The sequence below is a fragment of the Pleurodeles waltl genome, chromosome 2_1, assembly GCF_031143425.1.
Source record: "Pleurodeles waltl isolate 20211129_DDA chromosome 2_1, aPleWal1.hap1.20221129, whole genome shotgun sequence".
NCBI classification, from domain to species: Eukaryota; Metazoa; Chordata; class Amphibia; order Caudata; family Salamandridae; genus Pleurodeles; species Pleurodeles waltl.
The window spans coordinates 666,655,614-666,677,998 of NC_090438.1; positions in this window are offsets into that span (position 1 = coordinate 666,655,614).

A 22,385-nucleotide genomic window follows, 5' to 3' on the forward strand; every position below is an offset into this window, starting at 1 on the left:
TACATCTCCTTTCAGAGCACTCCTAAAAGCCTTGACAAAATTCATCTTTGCGGTTTTCTCTTATTTGTATTTAATCAGAAAGTGACTTTAATTCCCAGGACACTCTTCACCCACCTTTCTCAACCTATTGCCTCTAACGGACGGCAGCCAATCCGTGTGCGACCCCTCTCGACAACTGACCTATCTCAGCACGGCACCACTGACGTCACACTCACACACTGCAGCTGACAAAGTCTTGCGGCTCGTCCGCCCCTCACTGGATTCACACCAAACTAATGCAAAATTACTGCGAGCACCTTTAACAACAACACAAATCTGCCGGTTTACTACAGGAAGGGTAACACATTTGCTTCAGAACTTTACAGAGATTTCACTTGAATCCTCGGCCGCTACTCTCTCCTTCTCAATTCCCGCATACGCAGCAGAATTTGACCCGCAAATCCTACTCTCGACTTGTCGATGGTACGTCCTAGTGCACTTTAGAACTTGCCAAATCTCCATCGAAGGTTTCACACATACATTTTGACTCAAACTCGACTTGTCAACCACGCCTGATTGACCTATTAAACCACACAGATTACAACATAAACCCAAGTGTCTCCTACACTTGTCAATATACTCCGGAGTCTTAGACCACGACGGGTCCGTACATAAACAACCAACCACGTGGATAATTTTGAGCACAAAGCGCCACACTCATATGAAGTACGCCGACTTCCCTACTCTCATACTGTGGAGTATGCCCTCTCCTACTAAAAAAACATTTACCTGACCTAAATACTGACAGATTTCACAATCACCTGCAAAAATGCATAAGCTGAGCAAGCGCAAAACCCCATACCACACACGCTATGATGCCGAGAACATTCCCAACTCACTTAGGCAGGCTCCGAGATCCCGGGAAAGTCATGGTGAATTTAGAAACACATCAGACCTCCAATTTGCATTATCACAGAAAAACGTTTTAAGCAATGATTCTCCATCCTAGGGCCCCAAAGGGCCAAACTGTCGCTCTGCTACCAGAACTGATAAAGCGTCCCTTTATGATATTTTATTTCACATCAGGACTCGTTTTAGGCCAATGAATCTTTTGACCCAGTTGAGAGACACCGTAGGACGAGATAGCTAATCAATATATCAATCAATACATCAATAATGTCATCAATATTTATCACCACAATGCATTTCACTTTAGTCAAAGTCATTAATCAGTTCAAACGACGCTACCTTGATCTTGCAGCCATGAATAACTTCACCAGCTTAGTAGAATTTTATGAATTTTTATTCCCTATTGATTACAATCTAAGAGCAAATGAGTTAATCTCAGCACCAAGAAACACAATAGCATAGTCACGATATGGCAACTGTGATAAGATTTCATTAACGCTAGAATCACGAACATCAAAACATAACACGCCGTGAACATAGATCAACTTTAGCAGAGTGTCAATATTGCGTCAATTCAACAAAGCATAGTCTCGGTCATTTGTCTATTTGCGTCAGTTTTGGTGAACTCCTGTCCTAACCACTGATTAGCATTAGCATGTTGGGCTTCATGCAAAACAATTTTGAACACTAATTTGGAAAACATCTAGCTAAGGTCTCTGTCAAAAGCAAGAAGTTGGTACCTAGAAAGGAAAAGCAAACAGACAAATTACAATTGCATTGTCATAATTACCCTCCATAGATTAGGTCAGCGCACAGGTTCAGTCTTCGTCTTCAGGACATCAGTAAGATCGCCATCAGCCAGAGCTCAGCTCGGGGACAAAAGGGCACTTCCCTCATAAGGAGGAAAAGTGTAAATGGGCAAACTAAGGGCAAGGATGGTTTCAATAAAATCTCAAGTCACCAAACAGAGTGACAGAGTTTCTGGATAAAATCAATAGCATTCCCTAACCCGCCGTGATGACCTTTCTGTGACATGGGTTTTTATCCCTTTTTTGTAGTACATTCCCCCAAAATCCTATTGGACATTTGCTATACCCCACTATCTTTAGCCTATCACATTTAACATTAGGTAATCCTAATCTTCATCCCATATTGGTTTACAAGTCTTCGATTGGTCTTCGTAATTGACGTCTTCAGAGGTGGCACATCCGGTGTTACTTCATCTCTTGGCAATTCTTTGCACATCTTTTGGTCAGCAGTTCCATTGTCTTCCCCGGTTTGAATGACCTTGTCCATTACATAAATCTACACTGTTTCAATATATTTTAACATTTACTCCATGGGCATAGAAAATGCGCCTGAGAACGAATTTAACATGGTTACATTTGTCTTCCAAGTCGAAGAGAAAAGAACACACACAGGGTTATGGCCCCTTGTGAGTCAGCACACTGAAAAATAGAAAAATGCATTTAATATGATGAGCAGCTAAGCTGCAGCTCATGCTAACTTAAGGTTTTCAATACAGATTCAAAAACGCAAATGTTAATCTAAGATTAATTGTACGTAACATAAACTTTTTAATCATCATTATTAGTTTGCGTATATATTGGTGGCCACTCATTGTGGTAATAATTCAAGTGCACGTTTAAGCAAGAATGCTATTATTATAGTTTCTATGCTGCAGTATCACACATTAATTCATAAACATTTCATGCTAATATAGATTATATGATCTACGCTCTCTCAGTTACATAGGCAATGTGCTTGCTAACACATCACCAACCAACAAAACTGTCACTAATCTGGTGTGTGCATCACGGCTTGACACGCCAGAATAATGTATGTGCACAGGGCATCCAGAAGAAATGAGCATGAGGAGTTCGTGCTCACTTAGTTGCACCCTCCTTTTCCTTACTGTTATCGCAGGCTCCTGTGCGTGTGTGACGACAACACAGTATTGTAACCAGGCAATCGCGTCATTGTGCGCAAATGCCGTAGTCTTACACTGTGCCTTCACGTGACTTTACCCTTTGGCTAACTTGTGACGTGGCAGGCCTGTTCATACCTCAGCTGCTCGTGATGGGAGTACGTGACGTGCAGATCCGCTGGAACCTCCGTGACAGAAGGGGAACGACGCTCGTGAAAGGGGCACCAGACGTGTAAAGCTGTTGTTTCTACTTAAGATTTGAAGCTTGACAGTGGTTGAAGATTCTCAAAAAAGTAAAAACCCATTATTGTGCTTCCTACTCGATTGTGCCAAAGGTGCGAATCCAACTTTATTGCAGAACAAAGTTCTTTATGTTGAAAATAGTATGCTGGAAAATATGCCTAGGTCTTCGTACTCTGATGCTCTACTGATTATATACGTGTTTGAGTTGAAAGAATAATGCTACAGCTAGATAGCGTGATTTCCACAGGTTCAGCTGAGCACTAGTGGGTTCTAGATATGCCCTCTGATGTTGCGTTGGAGATCTCTATTAGGTGGGGTGTGAGTTGAGGTTTATCTGCTGCAGGGTTATTCTTCCTCCAAGTAGTTGCCAATGAAATGAAGTAGAGGACTGAAGGGCTGTGATTCAATGCTCTTTATGTCAAGCAGAAGTAAATACACCCCATCTACCACACTTGTCTTTGGTTGCCAACCATTCTCCTTCTCAAGTTTCTCCTCGGAGCTCCATGGCAACTGCTGAGGGGCTTCCATTAGAACCACCGTGTCACATTCCAAAGACAAGTGGGATGAATATGTATTTATAGAGATAAGGGAGGTTACTGTGAAATGGCAAATCACAACAAGAAATACGGTCGTGCATCTGGTAACACGTAGGTTTATTCCTGTAAGCGCCTCAACCATCGGCCACCCCTCCGATCTCCAACCGTCACCCTCGGATCCCTGTTGCCATGGTAAATGACTCCATTCGGTAATGGAATCATTTACCAAGAACACCACAGTTACCACACCTTATCTGACTATCTGCAGCAGTTGTCACCCCAGACAACTTGCTGCCCCCCTGCTAGGAAGTGTGAATAGGAAACAAAGAGAATTTCCGAAGAAGGACTGCCCTGATGCTCCCTGGAACTAGGAAAGATAGGCTGCACCAGACTGGACTGCACCTGCTGCACCGAAGGGACCTGCAAAGTGGAATGTGCTAGCCATGCCCACTTTTGGAAAAGAGCTCCACTTGTGCCAGGAGAGAAAAAGTAACTCTAAAGGTGAGGTGGCTAAACTGTTAAACTTCAGGGCCACCTAAAGTTAAAGGAACCTACACCCATCTAAAGCCCAGCTTCCGGGAACACTTGCCTGCTCCGAGACAATGAAGTGCTTGTGGGCGACCAAGTCCAGACCTTCCTGAGGTGTCCCTAAGCATGCAGGACATAGCTGAATTTAAGGTAGACTCTGGTCGTCCAATGAAAAGAATTTGCCTACCTGCAAGCAACTGCTGATCGTACTACATCCGCAAGACCCGTTGACCAGTGGCAACTGCACCTGTACTGGACTCACCTGCTGCTATGAGGGCATCAAGTCCTGAGGCTGGAGAAGACCCTGAAGTTTGTGTACCCCAAGGTGGCCCCAGGAAAACTCACCACATATCTTCAGCATCCTTTCAGCATCCCAGCGTTCCTTCATAGCCAGCATCAGGAACACTTCTTAACTGGACCTCGTAAGGAGGGCAAACACTGAGAGCCCTAATACGTCTGATTATGACAGGCAAACTGTCCCCTTGACCCTGAGTGGTACCTGTGATTGGCCACAGCCTACTGTGGCTAGTCCAAGAAACTCTAACAGGTGTTTTAGGCCTTTGGCTACTAACTCCATGCAACACTTTATTGCATCCAAGAGCTTAAAGTTAAAGTATTTTACTGCAAAAATCATATCTCCAGTTACCCTCAATAGATTTTTGTTGCTTTGGTGTCTAATTTAAGATAAAAAAACCACTGTACTTTTATAAATTGGTGTCAGATTTGGATTGTGCAGTGTCTATTACTTATTAACTTTAACTGTTTCGGTATTTTTAAATGTATTAGACTTGTTCCTTTGACTAAGCCTGACTATTCTGTGCCACAGATACCGAGGACTGAGCAAAGGATTTTTGTTAAAGAACCTAGCTGAACCTGATAGAAATTGTGGCATCATTACTTGGTGAGGTTTAATAACCACATAATAGTCCACGTTCCAACACATCATATTTATATAAAGTGGTAAAACCAGGATTAGACATCAAGAGTTCTAGAAACATGGATAAATCACATCCACTGGTCTGCATTTGGTTCTGTTGTTTGCTCACCCCAATAACTTGCCCACCTTGCTAGGTGTCCTGTAAGGCTTTATTAATATCACTAGCATCCCACTATTATTAGGTCTTGCCTAATCAAAAGACTATTATACACTATTCCATTGTGTACAGTGAGTTTTGGGTCATCCCACTGCTTATCATTGGTTGGCTTTCTTGTCAATGTCCTTTAATTGGCTGTTATTCAATCACTTTCCTTCCTCTTTTTGTCCCTCACAGTTGTTTTGGTTGCATGACTTGTATCCTTCCACTGCCTGCATTCAGGGAGCTTCTTTTTTAAATTGCTTTCATCACTCTATGTGAGTGTCCATTTTTTCCAGCTCTGCCCTATGTGTGCTACATCCTCCGCCATGTCTTCTCATTATTGCTGTCCTTCCCCACAGCTTGTCCATTGCTGCCCCCACCAATCCTCATTGCTTCTGCTTCTATTTGTATTAAGCCAAGGGCTCCCCTTTTGTTCTTCCACCACTCCCTATTCACTTCCACTTAGTAGCAGCCCTGACAACCTCCATAATCTCTTCCCCGTTGCTCCCCTGCTCTTCCATTTTTTGCATCAAATTTAGAGAGGCAAAACTATAGCTCACTTTGCAATGTATAGGAGTCAATGGAAGCATTCCCAAATGTCTTCCTCTGTTTGACATTGTAAGGATGTGTTGGTCCCCTATCTGCATTTACATGTTATTATCCCAGTGCAGGGAGCACCTTCCATCAGTTTCTCCATCCTCACACTCCACATTGGCTGTATACAGAACATTGTAAGATCAAGAAAGGTCAAGATAAAAATTTCCCATCCTTCGTCAAGCTCTCTAGGTGAGACTGCATGTTGATCTTGTATGCCTGGGGCCTGTCTGCAGTGATTAATCTCCCAGGTATTTAAACCCTGAGGGAAGCACCTGAAGCTCTGGGGCCCATGTAATGGCTATGAGGCATTGGGCAATAGGATAAATGGATGAGTTGGCCTTGTTCATACGTAAGCCGGAGTAGGTACCAAAAACCTGGAGGATTTGAAAGGCATGGTGCCATGTCACTTCAGGGTCATCTAGATTTAATAGGACATCGTCTGTCACTGACCATTGGAAAACACTGGGAGCTACAAAACAAAGTGTCCACCCGCATCCAGGCTGCCAGGAGTTCAATCACCAAGGTGAAGAGCAAGGGGGAAAGGGAGCAGCCGTGGCAAGTGCTCCTCTCTATATTGAACCAGTCTGACATTGCTGTTCAAATGCACACTCTCGCTTGGAGGTTCATATTACAGTCATACGGAGCTGATGAATTTGGGCCCAAAGCCAAAATGGGTCAACAGGACGAACAGACAGTCACAATACACTGAGTCAAATGCTTTCTAGAAGTCCACCAGCAATAGAGCCTTGTGAATGGGCAATCTGCCACTCATCTTGATGGCATATTTACCCTCTGTAAGTTGTGTCTTATAGCCCAGTGAGGCAAAAATCTGGAGAGAACAGGGCAGTTGATTGCTCCAGAGAGACAGTTAGCCAACATCTTGGCCCATGTTTTGACCTCGGTGTTCAGCAGAGAGATTGGTATGTACTCCTCACAGCAGGTGCCGCTGAAGCCTGGTTTAGGGATCACTACTATTTCTGCCGCTCAGAGGCCTCTGGGTAGCTCACCCCTCATCAGGGCTTCATTAAAGGATTGTAACAGCATTGAGCCGCCTGGGGCCATCTAAGTCACCAAAACTCTGCTGGGAAGCAATCATGCACCAGCATCTTCCCCCGTAGAAGCTGTGCAAGGGCTGCCCTCAACTCCTCGTAGATGACCTCCGCCTCCAGGGTTTTACAGTCCATTGTGTGTAAGCGTGTCACCAGCAAGTCCGCCACAAACTGCAAAACTGGCTCGGGGGCCTTCAGGATCGGGAACATAGAGCCTACTGTAGTAGGCAGGAAATGCCTTTTGTATAGCCTCAATCCTCATTTCGCAGGAGCTCATATTGGACTCAATATAGCAATAGGGGCTCCAGCGGTGCAGGGGTGCGTAAGCAATGCAGCGTTTTGCTTGCCTTGTTTTCCCACTGGTAGATGCAGCTATAAGTAGCCATCCATACCTTGCAGGCCTCGTACATGAGTTCTTGTTTGAGCAAAGATTGCGTGTGTTTGGAGTCATGCAGGATTGAGTCCTGCACTGTAGCTATATAGAGCCACTCAAGATCAAGGACCCATGATTCTAGGGGGCATATTTATACTTTATGATGCAAAACTCCACTAATGCAGTTTTGCATCAAAAAGTTTAGCACCGGCTAGTGCCATTCTTGGGTGCCAGCCGGGCATCATATTTGTGGAATTCCGCAAGCCACTGCAAAGGGTGGGCTATCATAAAAAAAATGATGGGAGAAAGGGGGTTTGCACCAAAAAATGACGTTAGGCTGGTTAGAGGCAAAAGAAAATGCCTTTAATCAGCCTAGCGTCATTTCCTGACGCAAAACCATCCATACCACATGACTCCTGTCTTATAAAAGAGAGGAGTCATGCCCACCACCTCAATAGCCAGTACAGGGAACAAAGGTCCCCTGGCATGGCCATTGCATCCAGTTCCATGTAGGGGGGCCTATTTCAAGGCCCCCAATGGCACTCACATTAAAAAAAAAATACTTACCTCTTCTTACCTGGGAAGGGGTCCCCCCATCCGCTGGTGTCCGTCTTGTGTGGGTGGGGGTGTTCCTGGGGATTGAGGTGGGCACCTGTGGGCTCTTTCCTTGGTGTTTGACCATGGAAATGGGTCCACAGGTCTCCTAACGCCTGCTCTAACCCAAGTGTTAAATAATGGTGCTAAGCAGGCTTAGCACCATTATTTAGGCCCTCCTCCCCGTGCACCATTTTTGCACGGGAGGATAAATAAGGCACTAGGGGTTTTGGGTCATTATTTGGACGGGAACGCCTACCTTGCATCTCATTGACGCAAGGAGGTTTCACACATCCAAAAAATGACTTTAACTCCAATATTTTGATGCTAGACGGGTCTGGCGTCAAAATATAAATATGGAGTTCAGTTTGTGCTGATGTAGTGTAAAACAAATGATGCTAATTCAGCGCAAAGTATGTATAAACATGCCCCTCAGAGTACAGTGTCACAGAACACTGCCAGAACTTCTTCTGACATCAGAAGCTTAGAATGTCCCCCAAACCCGGAAATGGCTAGAGAAGTACCAGGTCCTCAGTGAAATGGCTGAAATATTTAGACATGCTGTACATTAAACCTTTATCAGCAATAAGCTGTGTTTGTGCATACATTAAACCTTTATCAGAAATAAACCGTGTTTGTGCATGAGCAGAAAGTGCAATACCAGTGGTCATGGCTAGATATCCCTGTGGAGCCTACTAAGTTACTAGTTCCTTGGGGCAATTATCATCCTTCATCCTCTGGAGAGCATAGTACAATACACATTTACAGGCTGGGCAAGGCTGTCAGAATATTATTACAAATAAGGCCCTTGTAACACAAAATCCTCTCTCCTGTTTAAAAAAAAAAGTCCAACTATAAAAAAAACTTACATGTGCATTGAATGGTGGAAAAGGTTATGATTTTTGGGCCTCCTCTAGCCTAGTGTGTCCCACAAGATGGCCAGGACAGAAAAATCATATATTTCTGAATGTCTTGGTGGTGGTCCCTTTGCACTTGGACCACTGCAGGCTGAGTTATGGGCAAAAATGTGTTGTAAAAGAAATGCCTTCAAACCATTATGGGCTGAGTTTCCGTGCATACATTAAACCTTTAGCAGAAATAAACTGTGTTCATGCATTAGCAGAAGATGCAGTACCACTGGTCGTGACTAGATAGCCTTGTGGAGCCTACTGAGTTAGTAGTGCCTTGGGGCAATTATCACCCTTCAGCCCTTGGAGACCATATTGCATTATACATTTGCAAGCCAAGCAAGGCTGTCAAAATATTATTACATACAAGGCCCTTATAACACAAACTCCTCTCAGCTATAAACAACAAAAAAAATGTTCAAGCTATAACAGAGCTTACATATGCATTGAATGGTGGAAGAGAATATCATTTGTGGGCCCCCTCTAACCTAGTGTGACCCACAATATGGCCTGGACAGGAAGAGCACATTGCTCTGAATGTTTTTGTGGTGTTTCATTCCCCTAAGACCACCACAGGCTAAGTTATGGGCAAAAATGTGTTCTAAAAGGATTGTCTGCAAAGCATTATGGGGTGAGTTTCCCTGAGTGCAGTGAATATTGTAGTATTGTCTATCCCACTGTGCGGGGAGAGACAGTCAATTTCATGCTATTGAAAGCCACCACAAAATGTACAAAACACACGCACAACACAACTACTTCTAATTACTGATTATGTAAAGTAAGGACCAAGTGAAGGGCAAACGCAGAAAACAATCTGCACGCTTGAGCACAGGTGCTTACTGACAAACACGAGAGGCAGGAAACAAAGACAAATTGTCCGTCCAAACAACAGAAAAATATTTCAGGCGTAATTAAACTGTACTTTCCCGGTGCTCCTCAGCCAAGTACAGGAAGTGACATATCGACTGCCAAACCAGTTATGAGGCACCAAAACAAGAGCAACACTGCCTTCAACCTATGGTAAGCGGCAGGTGGGAGTAAAGTCCTGTACTCCATCCAACAGGTCTTGCAGACAGCAAACACACACTGTCTAGGCTCAACCTAAAAAGCTTTGCCAGTATTTATTTGCTGATGCTGTTCAGCACTGTCAAAAATCATTGTTTTTTCTTGTGTCGGCAGCAGCCCTTGGCAAAACCAAGAGGTCAGATAATGCCTTTCAAAGTGAAGACCTATTGGTTTTGTCAGTATTTTTTGTATGTAATTGTAAAAGACATAAAGAGATTGTAGGATTTTTTGGGATCTTCTTGGTTTATGTAATTACTGGGCACTATCCATGTTGGAGGCTTTACAATTGGTCTTTCGCTGCTCAATACTAATTCTACTTGGATTACAAAGTTATTCATTTTGTAAACTTCTGCCTCAAATGTAGCAATAGTAGGCCGAGTAACATCTTTTACGACGGCCTCGTTTAAAAAAGGGGGCTATGAAGGAAACCCCAAAATTGCACTCTGTGACTCATAGTCTCCCAAGGCCTAAGAAATGTCTTCTGGTGTCTCCATGTGTGCATTGTGTCTCCATAGTTGCAGTATCCAGCAAAGTGATAATGGAAAGTTGGCTACTCAATAGGTGGTGATTTAACAAAATAAAACTGAATTTGTTTTCCCTATTATCGTACACTGAACTTAAGGACATTATAAGTGGGAGACAGCTAAAGTTACAACATGTTTTGCTTAAAAAACTTGGGTCTCATGCTCAAATCAGGTGTGTCAATATTTATGCAACGCATAACTGGAAATCCTAAAGTTGATATTGGGAATGGAATGTGAAGTCAAAAGTAAAAATTTGTAGTACATTATGACATAGTACATACTTTTTATGATCAAGTAATATTTTTCACTGCACTGATGTGGCTTGATTCTAGGAGCTTTATACATAAGTATAAATGGAAAAAGAATATGTATGATTTAAATATTTGCAAACCAAGTGCATGTATGCCACATAATAGGGGTACAATGGTTTCTACACGACTCAAAGGCATAACATTTTTAATCAAAAGGGAGGTACAAAGACTTCCATTTTCACTGAGTAAACGAAATTTGCTAGTTCATTGTTTTAAGAGACGATGTTTAGTGCTGCATTTCAGATTTCTGTGAAGACGTATTTATTGTTTTTTATAAATATATAACATCGATACAGGCATGTTTGGTTTTTGCCAGTTCAACATACTCTGCGATATTCTTCAAATGTTACTTGTAGAGTGTTCTGATACTTCAAGCCAATGTAGGATTTGGCTACAACAACTCATGAACAAACATACCTTGTTCTACAAGAGGCGTCTATATTACCCAGTTCATACTAATTCCAAACACATCGAATTCCCTTGGGCATCCTCATGTAGTGTACACCATACTCTCCATCGTAGAGTATCTATCCATTTCTAGTTTCCGGTTCCTCATTGTGGATGGAGCTTTCACTCTTCATTTTGTAGCCATGTGTCTTCTTGCAATCAGGAACACAAGGCCCAAAAGTATATGTGTGGCTTCACTACCACCAATCCACTCCATAAGCCCCAACAGTGCCACCTAGGGCGTCAAGGTCATATGTGTCCCATAACCTTGGTAAGATGAAGATGGACTCCCTCCCAATAAGGTTTTATGCGGGGACAATCCGAGATCATGTGAATGAGAGTACTCTTCTTGGAATGACATTTTGTACTATTTGGGGATATCCCCATGGCCCGGTTTCATTTTAGACAGCCTATCAGGGGTATAGTAGGTGTGGTGCAGGTAGCAACATTGGATGAGGCAGAGGCGAGTGGAGATAGCCATAGTGCATGGAGGCATTTTGGCCTCTCCCTATTCTCATCATCAAGTGTACCAAGATCCATTCCCCAGCTAGCTCGCAACTAAGTTAATGGCCCTCATTTGGACCTCGGCGGTCTTATTACAAGACCGCTGAGTTACCGCCGTGCTGAAGACCGCCAGTGCAGGCAGTTTTCCGCACAGCGTATTATGACTCCTAGCAGCCCTCCGCCCTTTTCCAGACGGAGAGCCACCAGCACCCATACTGGCAGTCGGCGGTGAAGTGGAGGCTGCTCCACCGCCACGTCATCAGAACACTGCCCACCGAATCCCAACCCAGGATTCGGTGTGGCGTGTTCTGGTGACAGGGAGCTGGCGGCGGAGCAGCCCCCATGGATCCCGTTCCATCCCGGAAGATCACCGGACCAGGTAAGGTGATCGTCCGTTAGGGGAGGGGGGTGGGAGGGTTTTGTGTGTTGTGTGCGTGCATGGGGGTGTGCATGTGAGTGTGTAGAGGGGGTGTGTGTGTATGCATGCGGGGGATGTGTTGTATAGGAAAAGTGTGCACATATGTCTGTGTGTATGTGTGCGTGTATTTGTGCGTGTATGTCAGCGTGTTTGTGTAGTTGGTGTGTGAGTGTGCGTGTAGGGGGTTGGGGGGTGTGTGTGTGTGTCAATGGGGGGGTTGGGGAGGTGGGTTCTGCCACCTTTGGGGGGTGGTAGGGTGGTCGTGGGTGTGGGGGGAGGACTCTGGCGAGGGGGTGGGGATGGGGGAGACCACTATCAGTGCCAGGGAAGGCATTCCCTGGCACTGATAGCGCCTACCGCCATGGATTTCGTGGTAGTACAGAACCCCATGAAATCCATGGCGGTATGCGGAGTCATGATACCGCCGGTGGTGTAGGGACCGCGGCCGGGCTGGAGACCGAAGTCTCCAGCCCAGCAGTCATTACCACCCTGGCGGTCAGAGTGGAGAAGTGGCGGTTTGGCATGGCGGTCACCGCCATGCTTGTAATTTCATTTTTTTGACCGCCGGCCTGTTGGCAATATTACCGCCACTTCTCCACCGACAGCCAGGGTCGTAATGAGGGCCAATATGTCTGGAGAATTTATTATCAGTGAGCGATATATCCTCGATATTCCACGTGAAAGTGGTTATATTAGCTGTTTTGACTTTAGTGGGTTATATTCCGGGGGGTATACCAATTGGGATCGTATGGGTTCAAGAATATGCCGCAATTGAAGGAATCTGAAGAATTGGGACTTCCGCATACAAAATGTACTATTTAAGGTAGCAGAAGCCAGATAAGTCTACTTCCCGTATGCCCTTAAGACAAGAAAAACCAATGAGGTCGCATGTTTGAATGCCAGGGCCATCTTGGCAGTCCGGAATAGGTCACCCTGCCATAGCGGAGTTTCTGATGTGACCAGTTTATACCAGGTTACATGAGTTAGCACTTTGCACCAAGTTCTACATTTCTTTCCTATCTAGGAATCTTTCTCAGCTGAATTTAACCTTGAGCTGTGTAAATATTACTCACAAAGAATTTCAGAGCTGGCACGGGCAGCACTAAGACACAGTAAGATATAAAATCATGAAAGAAATGCACGAATAAACTCCTGCTTTTGGGAATAAAATGGGTTGCCTTGAAGTTATATGAGAGGTCAGACTTCTGACAAGCATTTAACCCCTTACCTGCTGAGGCTTTTTCCGCTCCAGTGATAAGCTCTAGTTTGATGTTTAGGGCACTTGGCGCTTAATCCCTCATACCTTTTTCCCAACAAATGGCATAATGGACAAATGTGCATAGGTTTTCCCACATCCTGAGAATTATGAAGGTACTCAGAGTTTGTGGATTATCCTGGACGGGACTGAGAAAATAGCTAAACTACAGCATCATTTCGGGGATTGTGTTTTTAAAAATGAACAGAAAAGTGCTATGCAAGAAATCACGTTTTTTCCCCGCTCAGTGTGCATACATAGATCTATGTTTACAATGTGCGTAAGATACTGAGTTCAGGAATAGCGGCTATTTATACACATCTGAATTTTGGACTATTCACACTATCATGTGATTTACAGGGCATTTTGCAAAATGTGTTCTTTCTTGCACTCTGTCTTACAATAGGAAGCCAAACACGAAGTGAAATCCAATGTATGATAATAAATGTTCTACTATTCTATATTCACATGGCCCCTCATGAGGTGCATGAGGGTTTACTCTGAGGCAAACAACATTGTCATCTAAACAAGTTCCAACTGAGCCACCCTCCTTCTAATGTAGTAAATCGCTGGGTTGTCAGTTCATCTGAGTTCAGGGAGGTTCCATCAGCATATGAGTACTAGTATTACTTCAAGCCTTGACTCACAAATATTTGTGTTGTTTTGCAAACACACCACAACCCCCTACGAGGTTCCTGAGGAATTAGTCTGAGCCAGACAATGTTTCCATGCAAACCTTAGGCCATCACGCCTCCTGCAGCCAATGTATTCCTGTGGAATGATAGACACATAAGTAACCATTCCTTCTCTCATGAAGATCAACTTGACTCACCAATTTTCATATTGATCCTAATAAAGAGAGCACATGTAAATCACCCAAGCCCAGCAAAATTTGTCACACTTCCAAACGGGTTGCTCTTACCATAATGCATTCCTGTGCAGTTACGTTCAAATAAGTGATCATACTTGCCCTAAAAGAAAATCACAGTGGCACATAAATATTTATGTTGTTTTTCAAGCACCCCAAATGCCCCTAAAAGGCTCAGGAGGACTTAGATTGAGCCAAGCAACATTTCCACCAAAACATGAGGCCAATATAGCACCCTCCAGCCAATTAATTTGTATGAAGTTATAGACAAATTAGTAACTATCCTCTCTCATGAAGCTCAACCTGGCTCACAAATATTTATATTGCTCACATTAATGGGAGCATCCTGAATGCAACTCATTTGATTCGAGAAAAATCTGTCATAGCAGGTAACTGAACAGGTCATCCTCACCTCAATTTGTTCCTATGCAGTTACATCCCAGTAAGTAACCAGAATTGTCTTATGGAAACATTCCTTGTGCTTAAGTATATTTATTTTGTTTTTCAAACCCACTACATCCCCTAGAGGAACCATGAAGATTTAGCCTGAGCCAATCAATATTACTACCTTGGCCATTACTACCTTTCTGCGGAAATGTGTTTGCACGCAATAGCTGTATAAATTACAACACTGGATGAGTCAGACATGATCTCCTTTCCAGGCATGCTTCAGGCCAAAGATCAGTACTATCGATCAAGTTTTTCATTCTGCCCTTTTAGCCTGGAAATATGTCTCACTTAGCAGGGATCATGTTTATGTGGCATTTAGCTGTTTTTGACCATTTTCCCAGGAATTAGCTTTCATGTGCTCTTGAGTCCTTGAGTGTCATATCCCACTTATTATCTATCTTGATTAGGATTTGCAAGCATAATTATGTCCCGGTCTGCTGGGTGAGACATGGTGAGTAAACCAGCAGTATCAAAATTGGAATGATATAATTCTTTATGTTAATAACGATGTCAACAATGTTCCCAGTTCTGGTGAAGAAAAACTCTGGGCCTCTTATTTGTGAATGGTACCCTATTAATTTCAATGACACCAGTGGATCTCTAGAACTTGTTAAATAAGTTGCAGACATTTATGAGTCACGGGGTCAAGAAATCAATATTACAAAAATCAAGTACATGACTCTTAAGCTGCACAAATCGTATAGGAGTGGGATGGAAATGAGGGGTATGCACCTAGACAGAATCAAAGGTTTTGACTGCCTGGGGATTAAGATTATCAATTCCTTAAAAGTGATTTAAGTATTTGTCCAAAAGTAGCTGCAGCTTTAAGAATACACATGTTGGGGGCGTGGTCTGACTGACAATGGAGTAGGATGCTGTTCGCCTGAGCTCCAGGTTCCCCTGGGCCCTAAGGTTTGCATTTGCCTAGCTTTAAGGCCTTGCATGCACACAGCCATGCTGTGCCAGATTCTCTATTGGGCCACACCCACTGTGGCCCACTGATTGCTCCTGCTTGCTACACATGGTGATGCTGTGCCCATCTCTGATCTGGAGAGGAGATGCCATTTTGAATTGGCAACCGTCAGGAACAAGATAGTTTGCTCAGCTGAGTAGTGTCGCTGCCTTGTGAGGTCAGGACAGCCTCTTTCCCCTTCTGCAGCTGTCGGATGCGGTGGCGCCGGGGTCCCTGGGAGGCATACAAGGGACCCTGGCTGCGAGAGCTGCGAGCCGCCCCGCTGCCATCAGATCCTGATTGGCGGCCTAGCCTTGTGGCGCCTGTACATCGGCCAATTGAGGTGGCCTCTTCAATGCCCCCACCCACTGCCTGCAATAGATAATGACAACACTTGGTCCCTGCAGAGCCTGGACTACGGCCCCAGATTGGGTGTAGCCAGACGAGTGCTCCTGAGATGTGAGTGAGCTGGGATGCGCTGGGACCCCAGGGACTGAGAGACATTGGCATGCACTACGGACATCAGGGGCCCTCCATTCATCATCGGTATTCTGGCACCCCCTGCTGGGGGACGGGAGGCCTAATAGACTTACCTGGGCCTAACTTGGTTGCAATGGTAGCTACCCTCCTACTCCACATCATTATAGAGGCTGCCTGGATTGCTGGCTGAGGGGCCTGCTTCTGCGAGAGACCATTGGTATTATTGACTTTTTCTGCCTCATGCCAGATCTTGCTACATGATCCTTTATTGGACTGACCTCCTTGTAGCTAACTGGGGAGAGGCAGTGGACTTCGGATTCTGAGGAGCACGGGGGGCTTGCTTTGCTTTATTTTGCCCTTCCACAACGATCTTCTCCTGGCCTGCTTTGCCTCTCTCCGTGTGGCTGGACAGCCCTCCCCACCCCTAGTCCCTTGCGCTGACCCATTGGGGCCCATACCGCTCATTGTCATCTATTGAGGAGGGCTCCCTCGGCACTCCCTTTCCTATCGCACCTCCTGACTTGGGGACTATGACCTGATCTTGCTCGTAACCTTAAAACCTCCTCCTACATGGCATTTTCGGACCTTCTACACCTGATTGCACGTCTACTATGCCCTGGGGTAAAGTCACTAGAGACAGCTTGGTAGATTACCTCTGGTCCAAATTAACTACAACTAACATGAGTGGCAAGAAAAGGCCCCGCTTCATGCCACTGCGACCCCCTTTGCCCCTCCAGTCACACAGGACTTCATAAAGAAATTGCTAAATTACATTTTTCAGGAGATTTGCTCTCTGAAAACTGACTTTATGAACTGTCTCCACAATCTTCACATAGTTGTCGCAGTTATGAGCGACAGGGTGGATGGCTTGGAATGCACAATGGACTCCTGCGCTGAGGATCAAGAGGTTCTGTGGAGACGAGTTAATGCCCTGGAGGAACAGCAGATTGAACTACCGGCAAAGAAGGAGGACCTTTCAAATCTTAGTGGTCGCATTAGAAGAGTCCCCCGTGGAGCGCTTTAGAGGGGTCCCCCATGGAGCCGAAGGCGAAGACATCATGTTGGTCACCAGGGACCTGTTGGGGTGATTCGGGGAAGTAGAGAAGACCAGTCCTCACTTCTTGACAGGGGACACCATGTAGCAGCCATGTCACGCTTCCCTGATGCCGTCCTGGACATATTCACCTGGGTTCACTCCTTTCAGGACAAAGAAGCTATCTTTAAAGTGGCAAGGGGGAAGGCAGGCATCCTTTTCGCGGACACACAGTGCAACTCTTTCAAGACCTCTCCCGATTAACACTTAAGAAGCAGCAAGACTTCAAACCCATGACAGAGAAGCTGCAAGATCAGAGAATCAAGTACCAATGGGACCATCCCTTTGGACTGCTTTTTCAGTGGAAAGACAAATGGTACAATCTCTTTTCAAAGCCAAATAGAGGCTCTGATTTCCGGGGAGCTCGCCTGGCAGAGAAATCTTGTCCTCCCTATCTGAGAGACCTGACGAATGGCGTCCTGCCTGGCAGACTGTCCGCATACACTGTCACTACAACGCTGTGTTGTCATCCTCTTCAAAAGGGGTTTTTACTGTAAGCTAACCAAAATCACTAGAGACTGGGTGGACAGTTCTTGATGCTAACAATTGAGAGGGGTAGGGGCATTCTGACTTCCCTCAACCTCTATGCCCCAAACCAATCACAAGACGTGTTTCTTCAGAAGGTTCTCAAAGACCAGCTAAACCCTGCTAAGCGGGACCTCATAGTGGGGGGTGACTTTAACTTAGTGTGAATCCTGACCTTGACAGAAACACAGCACATTTTCAGGAAACAGGGGCCATGTCCGGACTGCTTAAGAAAGACTTGGGGACGCTGGACTAGTCGATGACTGGCACTACTTCCATCCAGATACGAGAGACTATTCCTTTTACTCCCATGTACACCTTTCCTGTATTGGAAGCTGCCTATGAGATACACAGCCTCAATGATACGATATGCTCCAAATATACCTCTGGTGGGGATCCCAACAACCCCCGGAGTTCTTTCGAGTTCCCAGCTGAGCGCCTGTGAAAGGGGGAACAGTGACGACGATAGGGGCATTGTTCATATATAGCATACTATTAAATCACGAAGATTTCATACACAAAGAGAATATACCAAACTCCCTGTTCTTGTCACATGCCATTCTGATACCCCTAACACGCTTGCAAACTAAATGGGAAGAAGACCTAGGATGAGAACTTAGGGACAGGGAATGGGCTTTCCTGCTTGCAAACCGAGAGCAATACCCTGTAACTCTAGGTTCAAATTTGTACAATTTTCAATACTTCACAGGGCGTACCTCACACCACATAGGCTGCATGTGATTGTAGGAGGCTGGCCTGGCTTGTAGTGGGTACCAGAGGTACTTACACCTTGTGCCAGGTCCAGGTATATCTTATTAGTGCAGAAGAGGTGTTTCTAGCAGCTTAGACTGATAGAAGGTAGCTATGGCAAAGCAGCTTAGGCTGAACTTGGAGATATGTAAAGCTCCTACTATAATACTGGTGTCATATGCACAATATCATAAGAAAACACAATACACAGAGTTACTAAAAATAAAGGTACTTTATTTTTATGACAATATGCCAAAAGTATCTCAGTTAGTACCCTCAGTATGAGAATAAGTTATATACACAAGATATATGTACACAAACCAAAATTAGGTAAGTAATAGCAAGAAAAGTAATGCAAACAGTGTAGAATTACAATAGATTGCAACAGGAGGACATAGGTATAGGGGCAACACAAACCATATACTCCAAAAGTGGACTGTGAACCACAAATGGACCCCAAACCTATGTGAGCCTGTAGAGGGTCGCTGGGACTGTAGGAAAACAGTGAGGGTTAGAAAAATAGCCCACCCCAAGACCCTGAAAGGTAGGTGTAAAGTGCACCTACTACCCCCAGAGAGCACAGAAGTCATGATAGGGGGTTTCTGCAGGAAGAACAAACACCAGCAATGCAACAACAGTGGATTTCAAGACCTGAGTACCTGTAAGAAAAGGGGACCAAGTCCAATAGTCACAACAGTGTCGAGAGTGGGCAGGAGCCCAGGAAATGCCAGCTGAGGGTGCAAGGAAGCTGCCACTGGATGGAAGAAGCTTGGAGCTCTGCAAGAAAGAAGAGAGCTAGGGACTTCTCCTTTGGAAAACGGATGTCCCACGTCGCAATGAAGCTTGCAGAGGTGTTCCCACGCAGAAAGACCGCAAACAAGCCTTGCTAGCTGCAAGGGTCAAGGTAGAGGTTTTTGGGTCCTGCTGTGGCCCAGGAGGGACCAGGATGTTGCCACTTGGAGGAGGAGACAGAGGGGGCGCCCAGCAACTCAGGGAGCCCTCACAAAAGCAGGCAGCACACGCAAACGTACCTGAACAGGCACTTGGAAGGAAAGTGAACCGTAGTCCACGCAAAGTCACAAAAGGGAGTCCCACAACGCCGGAGGATAACTTAGAAGGTTGTGCACTGCAGGATAGAGTGTCGGGGAGCCAGGATTGGCTGCGCACAAACAAAATCCTGGAAGCGTGCACAGGAGCCGGAGCAGCTGCAAATCACGCGGTACCTAGCAATGCAGTCTAGCTTGGGGAGGCAAGGACTTACCTCCACCAAACTTGGACTGAAGAGTCACTGGACTATGGGAGTCACTTGGACAGAGTTGCTGAGTTCCAGGGACCACGCTCGTTAGGATGAGAGGGGACCCAGAGGACCAGTGATGCAGTTTTTTGTTGCCTGCGTTAGCAGGGGGAAGATTCCGTCGACCCATGGGAGATTTCTTCAGAGCTCCTGGTGCAGAGAGGAGGCAGGCTACCCCCAGAGCATGCACCACCTGGAAACAGTTGAGAAAGCCGGCAGGATGAAGTGATACAAGGTTGCTAGTAGTCGTCTTGCTACTTTGTTGTGGTTTTGCAGGCGTCCTGAGCAGTCAGCGATCGATCCTTTGGCAGAAGGTGAAGAGTGAGATGCAGAGGAACTCTGAAGAGCTCCTGCATTCATTATCTAGTGAGATCCCCAAAGCAGAGACCCTAAATAGTCAGAAAAGGAGGTTTGGCTACCTAGGAAGGAGGATTGGCTACCAAGAGAGGTAAGAGCCTATCAAAAGGAGCCTCTGACATCACCTGCTGGCACTGGCCACTCAGAGCAGTCCAGCGTGCCACAAACACCTCTGTTTCCAAGATGGCAGAGGTCTGGGACACACTGGAGGAGCTCTGGGCACCTCCCATGGGAGGTGCAGGTCAGGGGAGTGGCCACTCCCATTTCCTTTGTCCAGTTTCGCGCCAGAGCAGGGCTGGGGGATCCCTGAACCGGTGTAGACTGGCTTATGCAGAGATGGGCACCATCTGTGCCCATCAAAGTATTTCCAGGGGCCGAGGGAGGCTACTCCTCCCCAGCCCTCACACCTATTTCCAAAGGGAGAGGGTGTTACACCCTCTCTCAGAGGAAGTCCTTTGTTCTGCCTTCCTGAGCCAGGGCTGCCTGGACCCCAGGAGGGCAGAAACCTGTCTGAGGGGTTGGCAGCAGCAGCAGCTGCAGTGGAGACCCCGGAAAGGCAGTTTGGCAGTACCCGGGTTCTGTGCTAGAGACCCGGGGGATCATGGAATTGTCACCCCAATGCCAGAATGGCATTGGGGTGACAATTCCATGATCTTAGACATGTTACATGGCCGTATTCGGAGTTACCATTGTGACGCTGTACATAGGTAGTGACCTATGTACAGTGCACCCGTGTAATGGTGTCCCCGCACTCACAAAGTCCGGGGAATTTGCCCTGAACGATGTGGGGGCACCTTGGCTAGTGCTGGGTGCCCACACACTAAGTAACTTTGCACCCAACCTTCACCAGGTGAAGGTTAGACATATAGGTGACTTATAAGTTACTTAAGTGCAGTGGTAAATGGCTGTGAAATAACGTGGACGTTATTTCACGGAGGCTGCACTGGCAGGCCTGTGTAAGAATTGTCAGAGCTCCCTATGGGTGGCAAAAGAAATGCTGCAGCCCATAGGGATCTCCTGGAACCCCAATACCCTGGGTACCTCAGTACCATATACTATGGAATTATATGGGTGTACCAGTATGCCAATGTGAATTGGTAAATTTAGTCACTAGCCTGTTAGTGACAAATTTGTAAAGCAGAGAGAGCATAACCACTGAGGTTCTGGTTAGCAGAGCCTCAGTGAGACAGTTAGGCATCACACAGGGAACACATACATATAGGCCACAAACTTAGGAGCACTGGGGTCCTGGCTAGCAGGATCCCAGTGACACATAACAACCACACTTACAACATAGGGTTTTCACTATGAGCACTGGGCCCTGGCTAGCAGGATCTCAATGAGACAGTGAAAACACCCTGACATATACTCACAAACAGGCCAAAAGTGGGGGTAACAAGGCTAGAAAGAGGCTACTTTCTCACATCTCCCTCTTCACCTTCTGCCAAAGGATCGACCGCTGACTGCTCAGGACGCCTGCAAAACCGCAATAAAGTAGCAAGACGACTACTAGCAACCTTGTATCGCCTCATCCTGCCGGCTTTCTCGACTGTTTCCAGGTGGTGCATGCTCTGGGGGTAGTCTGCCTCCTCTCTGCACCAGGAGCTCTGAAGAAATCTCCTGTGGGTCGACGGAATCTTCCCCCTGCAACCGCAGGCACCAAAAGACTGCATCACTGGTCCGCTGGCTCCCCTCTCAGCCCAACGAGCGTGGTCCCTGGAACTCAGCAACTCTGTCCAAGTGACTCCCACAGTCCAGTGACTCTTCAGTCCAAGTTTGGTGGAGGTAAGTCCTTGCCTCCCCACGCTAGACTGCATTGCTGGGTACTGCGTGATTTGCAGCTGCTCCGGCTCCTGTGCACTCTTCCAGAATTTCCTTCGTGCACAGCCAAGCCTGGGTCCCCGACACTCCTTCCTGAAGTACACAACCTTCTGAGTTGTCCTTCGGCATCGTGAGACCCCTTTTTGTGACTTCGCGTGCACTCTGGTTCACTTTACTTCCAAGTGCCTGTTCAGGTACTTCTGCGGGTGCTGCCTGCTTCTGTGAGGGCTCCCTGAGTTGCTGGGTGCCCCCTCTGTCTCCACCTCCAAGTTGCGACATCCTGGTCCCTCCTGGGCAACAACAGCACCCAAAAACCTCTACTGCAACCCTTGCCGCTAGCAAGGCTTGTTTGCGGTCTTTCTGCGTGGGAATACCTCTGCAAGCTTCAGTGTGACGTGGGACATCTGTCTTCCAAGGAGAAGTCCCTAGCACTCTTCTTTCTTGCAGAACTCCAAGCTTCTTCCAACAGGTGGCAGCTTCCTTGCACCCTCAGCTGGCATTTCCTGGACTCCTGCCCACTCTCAACACTGTCGCGACTATTAGACTTGGTCC